Source organism: Macaca mulatta, chromosome 10, assembly GCF_049350105.2.
Source record: "Macaca mulatta isolate MMU2019108-1 chromosome 10, T2T-MMU8v2.0, whole genome shotgun sequence".
NCBI classification, from domain to species: Eukaryota; Metazoa; Chordata; class Mammalia; order Primates; family Cercopithecidae; genus Macaca; species Macaca mulatta.
In genome coordinates, this window is record NC_133415.1 from 69,481,384 (window position 1) to 69,506,160 (window position 24,777).

General features: G+C 38.3%; 1 protein-coding gene and 1 pseudogene across 4 annotated transcripts in view; one reads left to right on the forward strand and one right to left on the reverse strand.

The window, feature by feature from the left end:
- MACROD2 (mono-ADP ribosylhydrolase 2) overlaps positions 1–24,777 on the reverse strand; it is a 2,066,868-nt gene that overhangs the window by 1,516,148 nt on the left and 525,943 nt on the right. The gene's annotated exons all lie outside the window — the stretch shown is intronic.
- On the forward strand, positions 1,153–1,662 carry LOC107000449 (RING finger protein 11 pseudogene; annotated as a pseudogene).

Below are 24,777 nucleotides of genomic sequence, written 5' to 3' on the forward strand. Positions count from 1 at the left end.
CTGCCCAGATCCCCATGACTTGGACCATTTCGGTGCTGTTGGTACGACTTCTAGAACATGTGTCTCTTTGCCTGAGGGCTCCGTCTGGCCACTAGAGTGGGCTTTCTTTGCCTGTAGGCATGGAGCGCCATAACTTCTGGGAAATTCATGTCCTCCAGTGCTCTCATCCTTTAGGTGGGATAGCTGTAGAAACAACCCTTCATTGCTCCAGGTTAACTTGCTTGTCACCCTTTTTTTAGCCTCATTCATTCCCTTTCTTATTTCCCCCACTCCTCCGTTTGTATAATATTTCCAGGGATCACTCAAGGTGAATTGTTAGCATTCTAATCTAAGAAAAACAAAACTAAGATGATATATTTTACAGTGTTAGCTTTATAAGATAAATGCAAAAGGTGAAAATGATGAAAAAATAAGATATAGTAGAAATGCTTCACACCAGTATTCTGAATGTAAATCTGAGTTTATAATTGGCAGTCGGGGTAGAGGGAAAACTACCATGGAGTAATCATTTACTCAAGAAACAGCAAATATTTTTCATACTCTGATTCTAAAAATGTAAAGAAGGCACAGCCTTTGCTCTGAAGAAATAAAAGTCTTATGAGAAAGTCAGATACAAAGTGTGAAGGGGCCAAGTCTCCAAATATGGCCCCAATAATTCCTCCAATTTTTTATGCAAGCCCCTTTGCGATGTGGCTTTGCCTCTCCTCTAATCAAGAGTTGTAGTCTATTTTACCATCTCTTTAATTCTGAGTTGGCCCTTTGATTTGCTTTGAGCAACCAAATGCAGTGGAAGTAATATCTGGGATTACTACTCTATCCCTAAGGAGGACTGGCACTTTCACGTGCCCCTCTTGGAGCCCAGCATGGTCATGCTGTAAGTCCACACTAGACTGCAGGATGATTAGAGCCACACAGAGGAGACACTGGAAGAAGAGAAGCCATTTTGGACATTCCAGTCCCTCTTAAGTTGCAACTGTATAAGTGACCTCAGGTACATAATCAAGGAGGAGAATCTCCCAGCTGAGCCCAACCAAGCTACAGGATCATGGGAAATAAGAAGTTGTTTGAAGCCAGCAAGTTTTGGAGTGGTTTGTTAAGCAATAACAGATAACTGATTCAACAAGCAATTACAGTGCAGTCTGATAATTCCACTCCTCGGATGACATCTCCCTGCTTCACGTGTCTCAGTCCCACCAGGCTAGCCCTGGCGAGGAGACAGCCAGATCAGGAGCCACTGCTGCCACATCAGGAAAAAGTTCCAGTATCACTCTACCATCCAACACCTAGCCAGACTCGGTTTGCAGTTCAGTTGACTGAAGAGGAACAAAATAGGACAGCTCAAAGAATAAGCCTTATATAACATCTGCCTAAAGGAATTTATGACCCTGGAAGAGATAGATCAGATCAGAAAAAAAGATCTGTGCATATGTGATCTGTATGATGGACTTTGTTTATGGGGACTGAATTCAGTTTCTGCCATGCATACACATTTATCAGGAGGGCTATACAGATAACTGGTTGGTGAGATCCTTCACATTCCACCCCTGCATGGAGCCAGTTGATGCAGCACTGCTTACAACCTATGAGATTAAGCGAGCCAGGCTCTCTCATCTGACTTCAAGTGAGCCACATTTTTGGTGGTTTTTGATTGTTTGTCACTGAGCCCAAAGAACCAGGCATTAGGAATTAAAATCATGCACAAAAGTTTCCTACGAATTTCCGGATGGCTGCAGATGTTGGGGGAAAAGTACGTGATATTTTATAAACTTAGGGGGAAAAGTAGGATCATATTTTTATGTAAAGCCTGGACCCAATGTTTAAAAATATAATTGTATTTAGATCTTGAAAAAAAAAGAGAAAAGACAGATATTGGGTGAGTACCTACTGTAAGATAACACTGTGCAGGGACTAACCAAAGATACACAAAATGCAATTGCTGCCATAAACACACATTTTTGCTAGGAAAATGGCTATTATTTGTAATGATTAAAGGATACCCAAGTTATGTACAGTATAATTATGACCCTATGGACAAGAAAAGTTGAGAGAATAAAACATGGAAGTGTAGGCTAGATGAAGGAGTTTAGCTGAGATCAAAGGAGGCGAAAGTTGTGATCAAAAGAAGGAAAAGCCATCCAGGTACGGGGAAGAGTTGAGTAAAAAGGCAGGAGGCTAAACAGGGATGACAATCAGGATCTGTCTGACAGAGCAGTGGAAAATATGGATAGCAAGATGTAGTCTCTATTTTCTTACTCCACAATCCTAAAACAAGTTCCCTAAAAATATATGATGGATATTGGCCCTTGTTTCCTTTGAACCAAAGTATTAAGAGAACCACTTATGAACAGTAGCAAAATATCACCCATCTTCTAATTACTGTTGAAAAGCAGATTTGCAAAATGTTTGCTTCTTTTTTCTCCTGGGGGATTCTTTCTTCTATTTTGTGGCAGAGAACATACCAGTCAACCACATGCATGTTGCTATAACTAGGATATAGCTGCTGAAACAGCTAGCCTTAATACTTAATGCTATCAATACCAAAAAATTCTAGCAATTACTTCATATTTCCATTTGCAACAAATTTTTAGTATATTTACAGAGAGTTTCAACAGTTCCTAATATCTACAATGTGGATGGATAGCATCTTATGCTTTGAAAATTAATAGGGAGACCTGATTCCCTGGACTTACTTAAACATAGCTAATATATTATTACCTTAATACTTTGTTCCCATTCATCAAAATAAAAAATAGAGTGCATTTATAAATTTAAATGAAACACTGATTAGAGTTTCCATTTTCTCTTTTAAACTATGAGCAGTCAGTCAATGCAATTCCATCTTTGTTAAATGTCTAGAACATGGCTAAAATAATATATGTGCACATGTATACAGATATCTCTACACCCATATATGTAAATACTAGTTTATGGCTTGTACAGATTCTGAGATTTATTAAATAAGACACCTTCACTGCTTCCCAGAGATAATAGTTACCTGACATATACAATTCTAAATGAGGTACCTTATCTCTCTCTTCCACACCTTCAAATTAATAGTGTTTTCCTAACACTCATTGCAATTTCTCAAAAGTGAACTTTAACAAACAAAGCATTTAGATGTTATGAAATGCACTATCTTAATGTTCATAAAAGTTATTGCTTACACCCTGCATGATTACTTAATTACTATGATTCAATTATCAACAAAACAAAATGCAGAAAGTAGATCTCACTTGCTTTCTTGCCCAGAAGCCACATCCCATAATTAAATTGGAAGATGGTAAAAAATCTCCTCAAACAATGCAAGGGACCGGTGGAGCTGTTCATTCTGCTCATTACCCTTGGGTTACAGCTGAATCAGATCCTGTAGGCTGTAATGACTAGATCACCTGAGACCAAGGCTGCTAGTTAAGTGCACACTGCTTTAGGAAGTGAGTTCAGAGGAATGAAAACTGGACTCCCAGATCCAAGGAGCAGCCACCAATACCCAGAACCCACCCAGGTACCAGACAGGATACCTGCATAGAACTCTGTGCCCAATAAAATGATCCATTGGCCTGGGCAAGAATAATCTCAAACCTGTAGGGTAAATTGTGTGTACGGGTAGGCAGAGACCACAGTGTCTTTTTTCCTAGACAGGCTTCTCCCTACATTTAATCATTTACACTTATATTTCATCTCTCAGGGAGTGAATATAGTGTTCCCATCTTCATCAAGTGGTCTCATCATCATCATGATCATCATCATCATCATCTGGACAGATACTATTAGTGCTCCGCCCATATGCCCTCAGCTCTTACCATTTCAGGCAGGCCAAGCTGATTTCCAACTGTTAGCACTTGTATTTCATTGCCTGAAAGCTTCTCTGCCTGCCAAAGACCACGCTGCCTATGTAAGTGGCAGGCTGCAAATGCCAAGGAATTAATACCCCCACAGAGCAGTCCTCACCTGATGACTGGCAGGAGTTCATGGATAAATACTCCAGCTCCCTTATCTCTAGTGGGAAATTCTGTACACCTGACTCTCAGAATGCCACAGCATCATTAAGCTCCAGTTGCCCTCCTTATTGGCTTTTTTCCTTCTCTGCCCTACTTTTTCACTTCCCTATCAGTGTTCCTTGAGATTACCTCTTACATAAATTACTCATAGGAGAATCTTTGTCTCAGGGTTTGATTCTCAAGCAACTCAAATGGAAATCATCATCATCATCATCACAACAATAATAAGAGCACTCACTACTTACTGGGTTCCTCCTATATGGACTTGAAACTTTTACTCATTATTGTATTAAACTTTTAATTCTCACACATATAGCTATATTACCCATGCCTTATAGCCAAAAAAAAAGAGAGGCATGGGAGATTTAAATACGTTGCTGAGATCTAGATCATGGAATTAATAAGATTAGAAGACAGAATCCGTCCGATTTCAAACTCATTTCGCTCATTCTACCATACTATGCTGCCACCCCTAGAAAGTAAAATTAAAATTATTTAAAAACAAAATTCACATGCTGAGCCCTACACTATTTTCTAAAAAAAAAAAAAAAATAGAAGGAATCATTTTTATTTCAGCTACTTAATAATAAATATCCAAGAATACATTTATCAACCTAACGATAGTTTCAAAAAGAGTCATCAGAAAGTGAAGTGGATAGTATATCCACATGGAACATTCCTCCACTTAATGTTTGGCAGTGTTTCCTTTTTGCCACATTAGCCTTTTACAGGAGCAGGAGACTTCCTTTAGAGGAGGGATAATGTCTTATTTGTGTCTGGATTCCCAGGAAGAAGCCAGCCAAATAGACATTTAGTGAATATTAGTTGAATTGACTGTCTTGAGGTCTACTAAATTGTAATGATATGGACATGTTTGAGGGAAATTAGTTTTTATAAGACTTCATCTGGATGCAAAGGAGACTGATAGGAAACAGAAACGTTAGAAAATGAGGAGAAATGAAATCCATGATCTTCGCTAAGTATTACCTATAGAGAAAAGGACTTGTATGTCAAAGACATCTGATATTGTAATGTAAGTGGCGTTTTGATATAATACTATCTTAAAACTTTTGACTTAATGATATTTTCAACTTATAATATCATTATCAGGATATAACCCCGTTGCAAGTTGAGGAGCATCTGTATTTACAATTAAGTTACTTTTAATAGGTCTACAACCTCCTATTTATAACTGTAAAACAGAAGTTTCTAAGTGTATGGAAGAAACAGTCCATGAGAGAAAAACAGAACTTTTAATTTTATCAATATGCCAATTATTTTAAAAACTATATATGAACAAACATTAAAATCCTAAATGGCTTCACCTTACAAAGTGCAGAGTAAAACTATACCCAGTTAAAATTAATTCATACCCTACATATAAGAGCTTAAAAGATGTAAAACTTAAAGAGACCAAGGAATATTATTTGAGATAGACTGGTTGTGTAAAAATACAGTTATAAATTGCATGCTGTGATAACTAGTTATAAATCTCATGCTGTTCTGTTCTGTCCTGCCTCGGATTTGAATCATCACTTTGTCCAGCGTGTCCACTCTGTATACACTACCAGTCCATTAGTCATTTACATCATCAGATAGGAAAACCTAATATATATAGGGTTTGGTACTATCTGTGGTTTCTGGCATCCACTAGGGGTCTTGGAATGTATGCCTTGAGAATAAGGGGTGACTATTGTATAGAACAGAGAAAGAAAACAAGGTACAAAAGGGACAATTTTCTACAGAAAAATTTAAAAATCCCATAATTACATTTCCAAACCATAATTGGTTGTTTTAACATAAAAGATTATTTTAAAATTAAACCTATAGCAGAATCTAAAAATTATAGTAATTTACCATTTCATTAATTCATTATGTAAAATTGTACACTTAAGGTAGGAAGAAAAACTTTCCAAAAAGCAGAAACAGTATGAATATTGTCATATTTAATTGCAGATTATTTTACCCTATGTCCTATTATAAAAATTTTCAATCATGCAGCAAAGTTGAAAGAACTGTAGAGTAAAATCCCATGTACCCACCACCTAGATTCTCCCATGACTATTCTATTGTGCTTTGTTTTTTTATCACATATCTATTAATTTAACCATCCTTCAATCCACTGGTTAATCCATCTGGTTTTGGTACATTTCAAAGAGATTTTCAGACACAGAAAAATTCTCTTTAAATACTTTTGCATGCATATGATTAATTATAATTCAACATTTGCTTCTACTTTATATTAAATTTACATACAATGAAATGCACAAATCTTAAGTATTCATTCATTGAATTTTGATAAATATGTGTATCTGTGAACACCCAAACTCCAATCAGTATATAGAACATTAAGTCATGAGGAAAATAAAAACTTAGTATAAGCTCCTTTTTCTTTTCTCTAATCCAAAATATTTAGAATGTTTAAAGTGAAACAAGAACATAGTTTTTCCTTAACCTCAAAAAATATTTTCAACTCCATTTCAGTAAATAAATAAAGAACAGCACATGAAGTGATGCCTATGGATTAGCTTGATTTAGAGCAGGGATATTACACCAAACATTGACAGTGCCATGTTGGCAACATATACATAGGAGTGAGGTGAGGGAAAGATAAAAGGGAGTGATGGCAACTGTGGTCAACACACCAACATTCAGCTCCAGCTAACTGATGCCATGCAGGCATAGGTGTCTCACGTCAGCAAACCTTCAGGCTATTCAAGAAAGGCTGGGAATCCAGATTTTTATGTGCAATATATTGAATTTCTCAAATGTTAACAATGAAATTATACATCTTTGAAACATTATGTGGTTTAGTAAAATTGGGTCTGTAAATCTCCCAGATTACATTCTGTAGTTTTGAGTTTCATGCCATTTGATGACTTGTGGTTCCCCTGTAGTAGTATTACGATCAGATCATATTCTGAGTCAACAGATGAATCTTAGAATCATATGATTTAAAGGATCTATTAATCAATATTTTTAAGACATGTAAGACTTGAGTGGTTAGATATACCAGATATACCATATACTATTACAACAGATAAACATAAAAACCAAAAGCAAACAGTAATACATCTCTTTCTCCTCAGGAAACATAACCACACAAAATGAAACCAATAATACCAGGGGTTTTATAGACACCATTCCCTCTCAAGCACATCATTTTGTTCACATATCCATGCATTCATTATATAGTGTGTATGTGTGTATGTGTGTGCTGTGTGCTGTGTATATATGTGCTAGGCACTGTCCTAGGTCTGAAGATACAAGAGTAAGTAAAAGAAAAAAACCAGTTTTATAGGGTTTAGTTCAGGAAAGATAGACAATAAGTTCATAATATGCCTTGTGATTATAATAGGAGAAAAGTAAAGCATGGTACATGTGGGAGGTTTATATGAGATGGTTGGAGAAGACTTCCCTGACAAGATGGACTCTGAAGGGAGATAAAAGGAAGAAACAGAGAGGGAGCACTAAAAATATCCTGGGGAGGAGAGATCCATGCAGACAGAACTTGCCAGACTAAATGGGAAGACCTTAAATGCACCTCTAAAAAGTATGTCACCAAATGCAAATTAATATATGTGTGCTCCCCCTTCAGAGTACCTATTGTCACATAAAGTATATACAAATTGAGAGTGAAAGAACAAACATACTATTTTGGATTTAAGACTATGAAACCCTAGCAAGGCTTTATTACAAGCTTATTATTCAGAGGGATCAATTCTGTAATTAAGATGTAATACGATTTACAACTTCTGATGTACACTTTTTGCAGAATGCATTCACCACATAAGGATATCCCCTACCAACAGAATTCATAAGCACTAGATATTGCCAGGTGAAGTAAGATGGGCTAATTATGGACAGTTGGCAGACCACTTTCACACAGAAAAATGGAATCTATATGAAGAATGAGAACATGAGCTCATTATACAGTCTTCAGAGATTATGCCTGATTTTTCTTTCCTTGAGCCTCTCCTAATGTAGAGCACGGTTATGAAAGTTAAAGAACCTCTCTGTTGCCAGCCCCTCTAAGGGTGCTGATAGCAGGTGGTGCTAATGTACCTCGACACAGGATTTCCTTGCTCAGAAGCTCAAAATAGGTAAAAGGGATTTTGGCAACATCTTCACCTGACCCAGCAACAGCCCTGTCTTTTGTCACCCATCATGCCACATTCAGAAAAGTCGATCTAACATTTCAATCAGAGACTGGCAGAATTTGCCTTTTTATACCTGTCAAGATTGAAGGTAATTGTGCTCCCAAGGCCATTCCACTTGAAGGAAATATATGGAAATTAGAAATATACCACATTCTGAAAGAAACTGCCAGTTTCTGAGCGCCTTTGTGAACTCTCTTTTTCTATTTAATATAAAAATAGAAGGGGAAGGGCAGGGGAAGGGTTAGGTTGGAAGCACACAGTGAAATATGTTTGACTGCCTGCAAAGTCACCACATTGAAGCTGCTACTGCTTCTTGCCTTGACATAAACACTTCATAGTCTCCAATTATATTAATTGCTCATGTGGTAAAAAACCATCTGGGGTAGTAAACACAACTGAGTTCACAGACATGATAAACTTGGAAACATCCTGAATGCAAACAAGGGCAACATAAAGATGTTATCCCAACATTTTTAGTTTCAGAGTTTTATTTTTAATAAATTGGGACTCTTTTTAAAACGATGGCTATGTTATTAATTAAGGACATTGCCATAATGTCTTTAAAACTGTATGTGAATATATTTACAATATTACTGGTAACTGAAACTAAACCATAATTCTCTGTGAGTTATGAGACTATTAGGATCTTTAAAAGAAGGGCAAAGCAGTCTCAAAATGTAAAAGATCCCAATGTGTTCACATGGGAAACAGATTTGCTTAGCATCCAGGAACTGGCCACAGCTGCCATTACATCTAATGCTTTCCTCCCAATCTACCTCTCTACTCTACTAATGAGTGGAAAAAAAAAATGATTCACATCCTAATCAGAATGTGCTACCTCTGTATTTGGGTACGAAGCAAGACCTAAGTTCTAAATTTCTCTGAAGGAAACAAAGTAAATTGTCTATACATTAGCATGTATAGACAGTTTATTTTTGAGTTCTCAGTGCTTATCAAAAATAGAGGATTTATGGCATATACGTTGAATATATCTCTTTAATTTTTTAAAAAAGTTATTCCCTAGGGAAACTTAGAAGTAACTACTTTGTGGCCGGGCGCGGTGGCTCAAGCCTGTAATCCCAGCACTTTGGGAGGCCGAGACGGGCGGATCACGAGGTCGAGAGATCGAGACCATCCTGGCTAACACGGTGAAACCCCGTCTCTACTAAAAAAAAATACAAAAAACTAGCCGGGCGAGGTGGCGGGCGCCTGTAGTCCCAGCTACCCAGGAGGCTGAGGCAGGAGAATGGCGTAAACCCGGGAGGCGGAGCTTGCAGTGAGCTGAGATCCGGCCTCTGAGATCCGGCCACTGCGCTCCAGCCTGGGCCACGACAGAGCAAGACTCCGTCTCAAAAAAAAAAAAGGAGTAACTACTTTGTTTGAGGAAGCGTTTTTATGAAATACCTTAGTGGCATGAGTGCTGATATATTGATCTGTGCAGAAATGAGCCCAATCATGAATAGCCGGTTTTCAGGGCCTTCATATTATCCCCCTTCCCTAAATGGTCAAATCCAGTCCTTTTCGCACAGGTCCTTCCCTCACTCCCCCATCACTCTCCCTTCTTCTACCACCACTCCCGGCTACACCCCTAGTGGAAAAACAGGAGTCAAGGGAGGATGGCCAGAAGAAGATATTTCTAAAATTCTGTGTATGATTATTGGTCAGAAAAGATAAAAGAGGTGTCAACTTGTATATGTAGGTATTTTCTTCAGGAAAGAAGTGCTATGCCTTTTCCTCCCCCTAAATAAAAGAAAAACATGAGATTTTGAGGAGAAGAAAATGTTTTAACTCAAAATATTATACACAATTGAGAAAATTTTGAACAGAGTCGCATAAGCTGGACAGAGAAAGGTCTTGATTTCTAGTGTTGCCGAATTTTGTCTCAGATAAAGTAACTACATTTTTAACCCATTGTTCATTCATTCACTCATTTCCTTACTCATCAGTTAGCCAGTCACATGTGAAATGTTTACTGAATACTCATTCAGTAAAACACTGAATACCAGGAAGTTCTAGGCACTGGGGACACACCAGCGAAACAGAACACGCGAAGTCCTGACTGTCATGGAGCTTACATTTGGAGACTGGGTTGTGGGGAACATGGAGAGAGACAATAAACATGTAGGCTCGAAAATAAATGAGGTACTTTTTCAGAATGGGATACATGCTATCCAGAAAACAGAAGAGGGTAATAGAATAAGATGCCTGGAGTAAAGGAGGTGGGCGGTCAGCAGAGGCCTGTCTGAGGAGGCAGCATCTGAGCTGACACCTGAAGAATAACAAGGGGACAGTTAGGTGACAATGTATGAAGGAGTGAGTGGGACATAGTCATGTCCTGAGGTGGGTATCAGTTCCTTATGCACCCGGAGTAGAAAGAAGGCCAGTGTGGTTAGAGCTGAGAGAGTCATGCGCAGAGAGATGGGAGGTGAAGACTAGAAGACAGGCAAGAGCAGGCTCATAGTAGCTGAGCAGATTGTGGATTTTGCTCTAAGCGCAGTAGGACTCATTAGAGAGTGTTAGGCAGGGGTGTAGTGTGATCTGATTTCTGCATTTTAAATATCATTTCAGATGCTGCATGGAGAATGGACTGAAGATAGGAAGTGTAACAGAGGGAAGGCTTGTGACAATAAGTTGCCATCTCTCCTCCATTACTCCAACCTTTGATTCACAAGCCTTCTGGCATGAGGACCAGGGATATTCTAGTACTGCCCTGGGGCCAAGAACTGGGGTTAGCCCTGAGAAAAGGGTGCATTTGTTCCAGTGTACAAGAGACTCTAGACAGCTTACTCAGGTCATATGCTCTACCCCCTCCCAAGGTTGGGACCTTGGACAGGTAATCATTCTCTACCTCAGTTTCTTTTCATATTTTAAAACGGGATCATTATATTATAGTATCCCCTTCATGGGATTGTTCTGATTATTTATACAGAATAGTGCTTAAAATAATGGTGGAAACATGGTAAGCACTCAAGTAAAGATAGCAAATAGCACTACCACTACAATTGCCATTATATCAGTTAAGCGGATGGTATTTTGAGAACCAGGTTTGAGAAGAAGCAAAGAAGCTGACAATAGAGATCTAGTAAGGAGCTGCATCGGATTTCTGAGAGGCTCCTGTTTTCGTACTGCCATATGCATCCTGAGGAAGATTGTCTAAAATGGGCAAAGTATGAGAATTGTCTGCCTTCAGACTATGCTGGAAAATGAGCAGGATGAACCACTGGTGCCATTTTCAACTTTTCCTTTTGGTCATTTAGTTGGTTTGAGGCAAGTAGATGAGCTGGAGAAAACAGAAGTAGACATTCTATACATTAATAGAGCCCTGAAGCTCCTTTTCAATAGAAACCATATGGAACTTCCATTGGTGATGCCCTGCTTCACATCCTCTTAGCACACCTCTGAGTTCATCTGAAGCAACCTGGTTCCTATAATCACCAGCAGCTCCCCAACTTAAAGTACTTGTGTCTTTCTGCCTCTCCACCTGCTCAGCCCATGTTTAGGGCAGGCTGAAAGTGCAAGAGATTAAACACCCCCAAGAGAAACCACAAACAATGAAGAATGGGGTCAGTGAATAAACACTCAACTTCCCTGTCCCTAGATGTAGACAATTTGGAGGCTATTTTATACAAGATCTATAGCAGGACTTAGTCCTAGTTACTCTTATCCTTAATCTGCTCATTAAAATCCATTTTTAAAAGCTGTATCACTCTCCCTCATTCTTGTTTCCTGGAACTACCTGTCAAATAAACTATCATATCTGAGTCACTGTGTCAGGTTTTGCTTTTGGAAGAATCCTAACTAGGACATCACATAATGCTTTCAAACAACATAGACCTCATATGAGCTTTCTTCCACAGTGAAGCAACATTTTCCAATCACTATCCCAATGATCAATCCCAGGGTAGAATGAGAGTGAACAGGGTAGAATAACAGAAAACAGAAGGAAGGGGGCTGGAGGGAGTAGGGAGAGCTCTAGGCTAATATCATGGCCAGGAAGCCACCCTGACCCTTTCTGACTAAACCTACAGTCACAGAGACAGGCACTTGCATAATAAAGATGCATTAAATGTCTGTGGCATTAATTATTATCTGACTCGGAATTCTGACAGAATTCAGTTAAAAACTGAACATGTTGAGACAGGCACTGGCATGAAGCCCCAACCTCATCAGATGTACATCTTAATTTACTGCAGATGGGCACCAAGTCATTTTGCCAATTTGGATGTTCCCAATAAGGTTTCACAAATAGATCTGTTCTCCAACAATATCTGCCTTCAATCAAAAGTGGAACAAATATAAAAAATGTGACTTAATATATACATGGATACATAAATGCATGCACACATGCATGCACACACACACACACACACATACATTGGAAACACCAATGTTACCCATTGAGTTTCAGTCCAGTTAGGTTAGATTTTGTTCAAAGATAAAAATAACGTCTTATTATAATTTTGCTCCTAAAGATTCCTTGCATTTAACCATGTTAATACTTATTTATAAAGATGAACTGTCCCCAAAGGGAATAACATAAATAATTGTCAACTATGTCACATATATTCTCTATACCTCCAATTCTCATATATTATTCTTTATTCTTCCTGAAGCATAATATAAAACTAAGCTCATTTCTCTTCTGTTCAGGCTATGGATTTTCTTTCATTTTTCTGTATCCAGTAAAATCCTCCACTTGAGACATGAAAATTCAAAGTATTGGCTAGTCGAAATTCCACTTATGTTAATGGAGAATGCATTTTTAAAGAATAATTGTCACAGAGAATTATTTTATATTAAATGGAGATCCCTGGAAGTCAAAGTTGTGCATATATATATATACACACATACACTCACATATATGTTGTTGGGTATGATGGGACAGTTCTTTGTGACAGCTCTTTGAAACTGTAGGTCATTTCTCCCAATGACAAATAGTTCAAAAAATTTTACTTCTAAGAGTTGTAATGCTCCAGTTCCTTTATTTTTTTATTTTTTTGTCAAACCATGATACATTTCCCTCCTGTAACCAAGAGGACTGTTTCCATTAGATCAAAACTATTTTATAGGTTCTAATAAGTAAACAACTCTCCATAAACAAAGTGAATTACATTAGTACTAACTTTAATACTTTAATCTAAAAATATATACTTGAAAAACTAATGAAATCTTCTACTAATTCAATTCTAGAATACCTTCTTAGGATATAATATGATCAGGTTAGTTCTCGTGCTTAAGCCTGCTGGTGCAAGTCACTTCAGTGCCACCTGACCATATAACCCAAGGAAAGAGAGGGTCCTGGCAAAATCACAGCAGCTAAGGGAAGATACTGGGAGACCTTAACGCATAATTAATTCTTCCTTGCTTCTTCTTCTTCACTATATACTCAAGACTTTAACAGTTATTCCACCACAGCTTCCTAGTTACCTAACCAACACAATGCCCACCCAAGTCCTTGGCAAGACTTCTTTGAAAAAGAAAACTTTTTTTTTTTTTTTTTTTGAGATGGAGTTTCACTCTTGCTGCCCAGGCTGGAGTGCAATGGCATGACCTCTCCTCTGTCTCCTGGGTTCAAGCAATTCTCCTGCCTCAGCCTCCTGAGTAGCTGGGATTACAGGCATCTGCCACTACGCCCAGCTAATTTTTTGTATTTTTAGTAGAGATGGGGTTTCACCATGTTGGCCAGGCTGGTCTTGAACTCCTGATCTCAGGTGATCTGCCTGCCTTGGCCTCCCAAAGTGCTGGGATTACAGGCGTGAGCCACCGTGCCTGGCCAGGATAACTCTTATAAAGATACCTAACTAATTCAAAAGTACAATCTTAAATTCTAAAGGAATCTTGGTGGTTCCTTCAATCCTCTAAACCAAGTAGTAGTACTCAGATAAAATCATTCATTTTCTGCATAAATGTTTCTAACTATAAAGTACTCACCAGCTCCCAACATAGAGGGTCATTCTTTGTTTTTTATGCTTGGATCATTATCAAGCTTATTCTGGTAATAAGTCAAAACCTCTCTCCTTGCCTCTTTCATCTATTTTCCCTAATTCTGTCTCCAAGGACAACAATATATTTCATAGTTCTCTTTAGTAACTGTCTTTTATTTTTCTGTTCGAAAATTATCCTTCCCCTATTCCCCATCAATTAATGTTAAGCCCCTTGAGAATGAAGAAATTATTTTAAAACCATTTTTAGACTCTGAGGATCTGATCCAAAGTAGATGCTCAACAAATGTACATTGAAATGCTAAACATAAAGCAATCTCCATTCCCTTCTAAAATATAACTGTATTTGAAGATACTCTTGATCAATGAGATTATTCATTGATCCCAGTTATATGTAACATACATTATTAAGTAGATAAAACTTCTTTTCTATATTTAAGTCAATTTTTATACCAATGGAGGAAAATAGAAGCATGGATAAAAGTAAGAACATAATACATATTTATATTTGAATGTCAGCATATCCTCCTTTCTTAAAGTTTACCACATCTGAAACAAAACTTGAGTCAAAGAATAAAAATCCAAATACAAGAAGACGCAGAAAGGTGACCCAGTTTTCCATTTGGTCTCTACCTTTAGTTCCTCTTTGTTCACCACTCACACTGAGGAAAATGAAATTACCCTTCCAGATAAAGCAATGCTCGAATCTGACAGTGTGGTCCTTTCTGTGTTTTAGGCTTTCATAGTTGGATCTCCATGCCATCCTCAAGAAACACACATGTAATTAATAATTTAGGTTTTAAAAGATAGAGCCTAGATATCCTTCTCTTTTAACTATTTTTTTTAAAATAAGTAGCAAGACTAGTAGCAAGAACATATCTTGTGCAAAAGAAGAACTAAATATTACAGGGATTGACCATCCATTTGGTTTATGGAAAATTTGATAAGTTAAACATAGTTGCTATTGCTTCAAGTTACCATGTGAACACATTAAAGTATATCCAAAAGTATATCCATGTGGACACATTAAAGTACATCCAAAAAAATGAATGTCCAAACACAGGTAAGAAGGCTCTCAAATTCTTTACCTGGACTGTGAATAAGGCAAAATATGACTTTACTAGTGATCCCAATGAAAATGTTTGCAAAGAAAAGTGATTAATTATTGTAGTAAAAGAGGTATATAATAGTATATGAGAATTTAAAATTATATACTAGAATCTTTTTTTAAAATTATACCTTAAGTTCTGGAATACATGAGAATCTTTTAATATGATCAGATGTTTAGAAATCAGGGATGAGTACAACTTTATTACTTTTCATCCTCTTTTTTTTTTTTTCAAGATCAAATGGTTCACCACTTAGTCCACCATAAACCTAAACCTAGAGGTCATTTATTTTCCTAAACATTTTTGAGAATCTTAACAGTTAAGAAATAATCTAAAAATTTATCATCATAAGTCATGTGGCTATGTGCTTCTTATAGCTTGTCAAAAAACAAAATTTTAACTAACTGAGGTTTAAAGATAGAACTGGCTTTTGTTAGCGGTTCATGAATTGAGCAGCATCCCGTCTACAAAACAGGGGAAGCTCCGATGAGCTGAGCAGCAGGTGTTGACTTTATAGACAGAAAGTGCTAAAGAAAGCAGAAATAAGGAACAAGAAATAAAGAACGAAAAGCAGATTGGTCATTTCAAAGTTACTTTCCTTATAAGGTTAAAGTAGACAGAATTTCCTTATCATCCAGGCTCAGGTAGACTGAGCCCTTTCTGATTGGTTGCTGTGAAATCTGATTTTTGGAAAACTGCTCTTTCAGTTTGGTTATTACCTGGCACCTAGCAAGAGTGATTTCCATTCTGGTTTGGTCTGGTATGGGCCCGGTTGCAGGAGCTCAGTCCAAAACAACAGACTCCTATAAATTGGGTTTAATAAGGCTTCACATCTTTTGGCCCTTTATGCAAGGCTGAAAAAATAGCAAGACAAAAAAAGTTCAGCACACATGTCCGTAATTTCTGATACAAAGGCCTAATCCCTATGCATCACCCAGGGATTACTTGAAGACCTGAAACTTCAAGTTCACAGAATTAATTCAGCAGTCTGAGCAATATATGTAGTAAATTAAAGCAGAGATAAAGTGATTGACATTTTGAGAAACTGCCAGTAGCGTATATTTGAACAACAGGCAAACAAGTCACCACATCTGAAGCATTCACTCTCTTAACCAAGAGGGTGGAAAAACTGCTAATGAAAACTAACCTGCTCAAACATTGAATGACTATAAATGATCTCAATCAGTAATAAGTAATGGCTCATGATACTGCACAAATCTTGTCCTTAAATTTTTTGTTAAAAATGTTTAGTTATACAGGATTGTTTTGTGCACAAAATGTGAAAGCCATGCTTCTTAGAAACCTGGGTATGAAAATCGTTATACTGCTATTGTCCTTCAGCATAAGCACACGTTAGGCCTTTGGGAGGTATGAAGTAAATGTGCTCTTCATAAAGAAATGAATGAATCTACAGTGAGTACAAATTGAAATCACCATATGGTAAAGAAAAAAACAAAACTCATTGGAATGTATCCACACAGTGAACGTCGAGTGCTGGCTGAGAGGAATGTTTAATGAGAAAATTGAAGCACAGCTTTTATTAGGCTGGCTTTAGAAGAGAAAATACGGGGTGGGGAGAAAAAACTTTCCACCAGGATCTGCTACTCCTTAGAGGCTTAAGGAAGCTCCTCAACCTTCCCTTCCCAGGGGTAGCTTCTTATGGGCTGGTGGCTCTGTGTCTGAGATACTGGAGTGCTATAGATATAGCTGGGGCAGGGCATTTAATTTCTATGAATCATTCAGCTTACTATTTGACTCTGATAACCATAGATGAGAACATTTGGTAAACTATAAAATTGTAGGCAAAACGTTATCTTCATTATCATTACTACCACTAATAAAATACCTGCTACATAAGTTTTCTTGGGTTTCTGTAATAAATTGCCACATGATTGGTGCCTTGAAACAACATAAATTTATTCTGTCACATCTCTGGAGGTCAGAAGTCCAAAATCAACGTGTCAGTAGGGCTGTGCTACCTCAGAAGGTGCTAGGGAATAATATTCCTTGCTAATTCCAGCTTCTGGTCACTCCAGGCATCTCTTTGCTTGGGACCACATGACTTCAATCTCTGTGTCCATCTTCACAAGGTCTCTTCTTCTGGGTGTCCCTGTGTCTCCAGTATCCCTCCGACCTTCCCTCTGTATCCCTGTGTTTCAAATGTACATCTGACTTTAAGCCTACCCTAAATCTAGGACGACTTCCTCTTGAGATCCTTAATTGTATCTGCAGAGACCGTTTCTCCAAATAAGGTCACATTCACAGGTTCCAGAGGTTAGGACATGGACATATGTTTTGAGATCCTACTATTTCAATCTACTACACCTGCCTCAATTTTTGACAAGTTCTTTCCATCCCTCCTCCTCCTACCTTCCCTGTCCCCAAACCACAAATGGAAAATAAAATAATTTCCAGAGACTGTGATATAATTTTGGCTAATTGCTTTGTATTCTTGGGACAATAAAAGAGAAAATAACAAAAGAACAAGTGGAGAAAATACTTGGCCAATTGAGTGTACACGGTGACTAACAGATTATTAACAACCACCTTTTGCTACTGACTGCACAAGTTTATGTCTCTAGGATGCGATATTTATAGGAGTTAAATGAAGCATAGTGTACTGATTTGAACAATGATTCTCTGTCTTGAGACTTAATAATTAATTCCCATTCTGTTATGTATGCCATAAATGAGAAAATTAAACGCACACTTAAAAATTTAAGATAAATTATTTTTCAGTGCTCTTAATCATCTTGGAAGGTGGAAGGATACCAGCAGTTTAACCAACTCTGTAACATTAAAATGTACTCCACTAACAATTAGAGCTAATAGTTTAAATATAAGGATTTGACCTTTAAGCTGCTCTCAGTAAGCATCAATGCAAATCCTGCAGAGAAGAACATGGATTTTTAGAGCTATTAAAATCAGATTTTTTCTGCCAGAATATATGAATGTAAGCAGTGTGCAGGGAAATAACTGGCTATAATACATACATAAATCACACAGCTTTAGAAAATACCCCATTTGAGAACTAAATAAAAAATATGGAAGTGCTTCTTTCCCTTTTTGATGAAACCAATCACCAGCCCTTTGCAGGCTCTGTGACATTTCTGCTCTTTATTTTGTGTTATGGACATAAAGGAATGTGGTAGTTGTGGGTCTCACATCCCCTGAGCCTTATCAGTTCCCTGGGACTTTTAGCTTCCAATATCTGTATCTCTTTGCCTGAAAGCTTCCCCACAAAGCTGCAAAACACCGTATCACAAGGGCCCTGGGGACATTAACACACTTCCCTGAGTTTCTCAACAGATAACTGACAAAAGCTGGGGTACAATTACCCCAGCTCCCTTCCTCCTTCTGAGGGATGACTCTGCATGTAATTCTGTACCATTTCTCAGAGTGCTTCTATGGCAGTAAGCTTTGGTCACCCAGTGATAATCCATTCTCTTCCCTGTATCCTTGTATCACTTCCCCTCCTCCTCTACCTTCCAAATAAACTACTTGTGCTCAAATCGTTGTTTCTGCTTCTGAGGCAACCCAATCTAAAACATGGGAAAGAAAACACTATGACCCTCTTTGCTTAAAAATTTATCTCAAAAATGAATCTTTCTGAAACCACTGCCATATATTAAACATTGATATACTAATATTAAAAATGAGAGTTCATATTTGTATAGTGCTGTGGCAGATACCACTAGTTAATAAAAAGACATGCCCTAGCCCCTTCTTCCTTTCCCAGAATCCCAATTTCATTCAAACGTTGAATGACTATGTGCCTCTGGGAAACTCAATCCTCCTAGGGAATAAACCTTGATCAGTCTTGGCAATCATGTCATTTCACTTCCATTTTCACTGACTGCTCAAGAATGGGCAAGAGATGCAGTTCTAGCTTATGGGACAGAACAGAAAGTTTTATTGGAGGTGTGTGGGAATTTTTATTTTATGCTTTAAAAAGGACATGAAAATTATTGTCATATAATGACAGGAAGAGGAGCCCATCCTGGCCTGTAAATGCTGTGTAATGAGGTGGTCTAGGAGTCGTGGTAGCCACACCACAAGCACGAAGTGAAAAGTCTGAAGACAAAAGCCAATACACTAAGTGTGGCAGGGCAGAAAGATAAAAAGTGACCTGGGTCCTTAATTATATAGTTATTGTTATTAACTAATGAATTAACTAATCCTGGAACTGCCTTATCTCTTAACTTCTTGTGATGTGAGATAATAAATCTTGTTGTTTAATCTTTTGGGTTTCTTGTTACTTGAAGCCTAAAACTAGCATGATGGCTTTTTCAGTGTGCAAAATGTTCTCATATAGATGATCTCATCTTTCTAGGTAAAGGCAACCTACCTAATAGTTCCCCTAGTGCCCTCTAGATCACAACTGAATCGCGTGCCCTTTCCTGAGCAGTCACTGAAAATGGGAAGTGAACGAACTAATCAAGGTTTATCCACATCTGGGCCTAGTTACACATGCAGATATAGGGATAAAGTTATGGGAGGAAAAGATACTGAAAAGCCAGCACCTAATCTATGCTCTAGTTATTATTACATAAGACCCAGCCTCATATACCTACCTCCACAGGGTGGGTTTAGGGGTCAAATTAGATAACTTGCACTTACAGGATGTTCCAAGAGCCTGTCACATCACTCTGTAAGTGTTGGTTATTCTATTACTGTTGAATCAGAGAAGAGAGCCCAACCCAACCTAATCAATGGTCCATGTCTGTTTCCAGACAACACACTGCTACTTAAAATAATCCACAAATGAGATCAAGAAATGTTGGGACCCGCCACCCGCCCCCCCCCCCAAAAAAAAAAATGTCTCAAGGAGAAAAAGAAAAGTCAGCCTAAAAAGACAAAGGGCTAAGAAAGCAAAGGACATTGGAAGGGAATATTAGCAGTTCAGGTGGCTAAAAGTAGTAGACAAAGAGGGTAAGCAAAAAAGCTGTAAAAGCAGGCAGTGGCTAGATCAGGAACTTTGTACACCATGTTAAGGAGTGTAGACTTCAGTCCAGGCACGGTGGCTCACGCCTGTAATCCCAGCACTTTAGGAGGCCGAGGAGGGTGGATCACCTGAGGTCGGGAGTTTGAGACCAGCCTGACTAACATGGAGAAACCGTCTCTACTGAAAAACAACAACAACACAAAATCAGTCAGGCATGGTGGTGCATGCCTGTAATCCCAGCTACTCCGGAGGCTGAGGCAGGAGAATCACTTGAACCTGGGAGGCGGAGGTTGTGCTGAGCTGAGATTACGCCATTGCACTCCAGCCTGGGCAGCAAGGGTGAAAGTCTGTCTCAAAAAAAAAAACAAAAAAAAAGTGTAGACTTCATTCTGTAAAGGCAGTGGGGCTTATTAAAGCTCAGATTTTATATTATATTGAGATCAAATAAGATTATATAAGATTTTAGTTCATATGATACTGATGGCTATTGAGGATGGACTTGAGAAAGGCAAGACTAGTCCCATTTCTCTCAAATCAGGTCCTTTCTTGGTGAGCCAGGCTACTTATTTTACTCAGCTTATTTAACCAGCCCATTTCCTAAAACATAATGGTTGAAATAATTGCCCTTTAAGTGGACATGAGAAGTATTACTACATTTAGAGGCACTCATTCATTTCAGAATGGTATATTATCAAATCTTACAGGCTCAGCTGAACCACATATGGAAAACATTAGATATTCTGGCATGTGTCTAACAAATCATTAAGAAATAGTTTTCTAAACATGTACTCTTTCTTTGCTATTTTAATGTAAAACACAGAACAATGAAACTGCTGAAATTCATGACTCCACAATGCACAGCGTGAGACATTGTCCCCAGGGCATTCATTCCGTAGAAATAGTACATTTGCATACCTTCCTATAATGTCCGTATAATTCATTGATACATATTTTATTTGTGGTTTTCAGGTTGTTCACTAGAACTGTGTTTTTTTGGTTTTTTGTTTGTTTGTTTGTTTGTTTGCCTATATAATCAGAGGTTGGTTGTAAGTGATATGGAAGTGTTGGGAAGGGAAGAGAGTGGTCCCTTTAAATGATACAGAAGGCGGTAAGGGAAGTGCTAGGAGGAGAGCATGGTCCCTGGCTAGGGCTCCACCCCTAGGAACCTAGATGAAGACAGGCATTTACTGCCCAAATGTTGGGCAGTAAATTTCCCAAGACCACCCTGGTCTGCCACACCCCCATCCTGTGCCTGTGAAAACCTGTGAAACCCTAGCAGGCAAACACAGAAGCAGCTGGATATGGAGAGGAGCACATCAGCAGAGAACACACAGGTGGATGGACATCGAGAAGAACAAACTGACAGACACTGGCAGGCCGGCTGACCACCAACCGGCAGAACGACGTGGAATTTGGCTGGGGCAGTTGGAGGAGAGCCCAGGCCGCCAAGTGGCAGCCCAACTCCAGGGGAAAACCATCTCCCTTCTGGCCCCCCATCTGTTGAAAGCTACTTCCACTCAATAAAACGCTGCACTCATTCTCCAAGTCCATGTATGATCCGTACACCAAGGCAAGAGCCCTGAGATACAGAAAGCCCTCTGTCCCTGCAATTAAGACCAGGGTCTAATTGAACTAATACAGGGCACCTACAAATGGTTAAACTAAAAAAATCACCCTCTAACACACACCCACTGGGGCCTTCAGCATTCACCCCTAGACACTGTCGTGGGTTTGGAGCCCCACAGCCTCCTGGTCTGTATGCACCCCTAGAGGTTTGAGCAGCAGGGCATTGAAGAAGTGAGCCGCACCCCCATCACATGCCCTGTGAGGGGGACAAGGGAACCTTTGCCATTTCATAAGCATATTCTGGAGAACTGAGATAAGGAATACTATAGATGTCTGTGAAGAGTTGAACTCAAGAGCGCAATCTGAAGAGAAATATAAATCAGACTTGAAAGACTTCTGTCTATGAGGAAAACAAGTCCAAAAATACTAACTGACAGTCCAAAAATACTAATTGACAACTTAAAATGTAAACAAGATGGCTCCTTTTATTTACTAATTTTTAAGGGAATAACAATTAAAAGTGTGAATGAGCAGAATGTAAATCAAATTTTGAAAGACAACACTGGATCTTCATCAAGTCAGTATGTCCTCCAAAACCGATAGATCATTTGCAGTGGCAGAATTTGTGTCCTTTTTACCCATCCTGTTTTAATTGAGAAATAAAAAAAGACTATGACAAGAAAGGAAAACAGGATCCTATTTTAATTGAAAAATATCAAAAAGAATATGACAAAAAAGGCAACTAGGATTTAGAGACAGTGTGAAAAATATATTTTCTATGCAATTTACATTCTACAAAATCACAATTGGGTTAAAAGAGATATGGAAAATATCTCAGTCATCCTGGTGACTTGCATTGCACCCTCCTTGTATTTTAAGTTCATTGTACTCTGGGCCATGCAAGATATTTTACAGCCAACATGACAAAAGAAGGGCTCTTTTAGATCAACATTCTGGTATCAGTCTTATTCATTGCCCTGTCCTTGGTAATCAATTTTATGGCAAATGTTTCCCCCTCCACATCCTCCAACCTTCAGGAAGCATGATTAGAAAAAGAGTAGATTTAGCCTGGTCAACAACATGAATCCAATAGCTATTGGCTGCATTGAATGAAAAACCAGCAGGAGAAGGGAGAGAACATAACAAGCAACTTCAAATCAATGGGAATATATGATTTATTTGATATCTTAATTTACCACTATTGGGAAATGCAAATGATCTAAAAGTTACTTTAAGTGCTTTAGCATCCAACTGTCCTAACTAACATACCCAAATGGTATTAAAGATGCAGATTAGGGCACAGCTTCTCTCTAAAATTGCTCCTAACCTAAAATAGACACACCAATGTGGTAACACATGGTAAAATATGGCCAGGCACAGGTGGCCACATGGCATTGTAAAAATATGCCAATTTCAGAGTCTGACAAGCCTGGGCATGAATCTTAGCTTTATCATTTATACATTACATAACCTTAAGCCCCTCACTTTTCCTCACTGTGCCTCACTTTCCTCATCTGTAATATGGAAATAATACTTCCATCACACTGAGATATGAAATATAATGACAACATAGTAACTAACGCAGCACCTGCTACATGAAGGCTGCTTAATAAACATTAGTAATCATCACTATCATTAGCATTGCTAACTTTTAACAGCTTGGAATTGAACGTATTCAAATGACAACTAGCAAAAAAGGGAGATAGACCTAATTATAAATAGACAATCTCCCCAAATTTTATCTGAGCAATCTTGAGGAACTAAGCTCAGATTTTTGTATGGAAATACTATTATATATGGTAACTAGACAGACAGATAAGAACATAAACATCTATTTAAACACCAATATAGCTAATATATCTAATGGGTACTACTTGTAGTATTTTGAAACCAAACGGCCAGTTACAAAGGAGTTTTGATGAGAAAATAAATTCAGAATTCTAAATGGGTGTGTCAAGACCACATATCACCCTGCATTTTCAACATAAAGATAAGAAAATGGGGGCTCTTCCTAACCCCTTACATTCTCAACCATAAGGCAATAAGAATGGGGTTCTTCTAGGCTTTTCTCCTAGTGTGGTGAAGGAGTTCTTGCAAGAGGAAAGCAATACAGAGACAGTATGAGGCAAGTGAGGAAGCAGGGCAAGGAGCTCTGATTTGAGACTCAGCATGAAGGCTGCTCAGAACCAGGAAGGAGGACTGGGAAGCTAATGACAAGGTTAACGACTTGAGGAGCAACAATGAAGGTTGTAAAGTTAGGGCGGAGTGAGCGTTCTAAATATGCTCTCCCTTTCCCTTTTAGTGGCATCTCAAGGGAGCAGTGAGTCCAAGGCTAACGCAGGCAGGGGACAAGAGCATGAGCATCCCAGGTGCGATGTATACATAGGTGGTAGGCATCCTTCCTTTATCCTGTCCTTCCCTTTCCCCCTCTGTTCCACCCTTATCTTGCCACTGCTAGTCCACATTTGGCGTTGAAACAAAAGTGAAATTCCAATTTATTAGGATAAATTAGAAAAGAAAGTCTTCATTTGTCCAGTCAGCTGCTATTCAAGAAAAAGCTTAGGACATCTCTAGAGCCCTAGCCAACTTCTAGTAATGATACAGAAAGTGCCTAAGAACATGAATAATGTGAAGGAATGGGTGAATTAGACCACATAATTATATCAAAAAAGACACTGGTGGTTCAGAAAAGGGAATCCTTAAGGTGAAAGACTACTTCAAAGAAGAGTTTAAAAACAATTTCACCATGTAGAGTGAAATAAGTTGAAGGTAGGATTTTCCAACGCAAGATTTCTGCCATAACCAGAGTGACTATAGGTCCTGGTTTATGACTTCTGAGGCAATGTAATTATAAATACCACTCACTTTTGCTTTCAAGGTGTCATGTTTTAAATAAATTCTATAATCAACCTAGCTATAACCTATAAGCACATTCTATCATCCTTAAAGGACTGAGGATATTTTAGAGTTTGTGGTTTTATCTGTGTTTTATCTAGAACAATGGCCAGATTAACTCTAGATGAACAATGTCCGGATCACCTCTCATAACTAGACTGG